General features: G+C 57.0%; 1 protein-coding gene across 1 annotated transcript in view; it reads left to right on the forward strand.

Moving 5' to 3' along the window:
- The window catches only part of LOC107655487 (collagen alpha-6(VI) chain-like), a 32,459-nt gene that overhangs the window by 24,052 nt on the left and 8,058 nt on the right, over window positions 1-349 (forward strand). The gene's annotated exons all lie outside the window — the stretch shown is intronic.

A 349-nucleotide genomic window follows, 5' to 3' on the forward strand; every position in this document is an offset into this window, starting at 1 on the left:
ACGAGAACCGAACTGGATTCTGTAGCCTCTTTCTACAGTACGCAGGACCCATTGAGATACATTTGGCAGTAGCTTCCACGCTGCTAAATAATCTACTAAGGGAATCAGCCTCTCGAGACTGATTTCCGGTGTGCCCAGAACGGCTATGCCTTGAACAGAATGCCTTGAAGCATCTGCACGCCAACAGGGGACGACCGAACTAGCTGCTCTGTGGACCTCCGCAGAGACCGCGAGCCTCTCAGTGCCGCTACGTTGCCGGGCGGTAACTGTCAGATATGCTCGCTGGAGACCGCTGCGCCCTGGAACACCGGCAGGGTTGGCAGAACGATCTCCCGAGGGCACTGGGGGG

The sequence above is a fragment of the Sinocyclocheilus anshuiensis genome, unplaced genomic scaffold (genome assembly GCF_001515605.1).
Source record: "Sinocyclocheilus anshuiensis isolate Anshui unplaced genomic scaffold, SAMN03320099.WGS_v1.1 scaffold1463, whole genome shotgun sequence".
NCBI classification, from domain to species: domain Eukaryota; kingdom Metazoa; phylum Chordata; class Actinopteri; order Cypriniformes; family Cyprinidae; genus Sinocyclocheilus; species Sinocyclocheilus anshuiensis.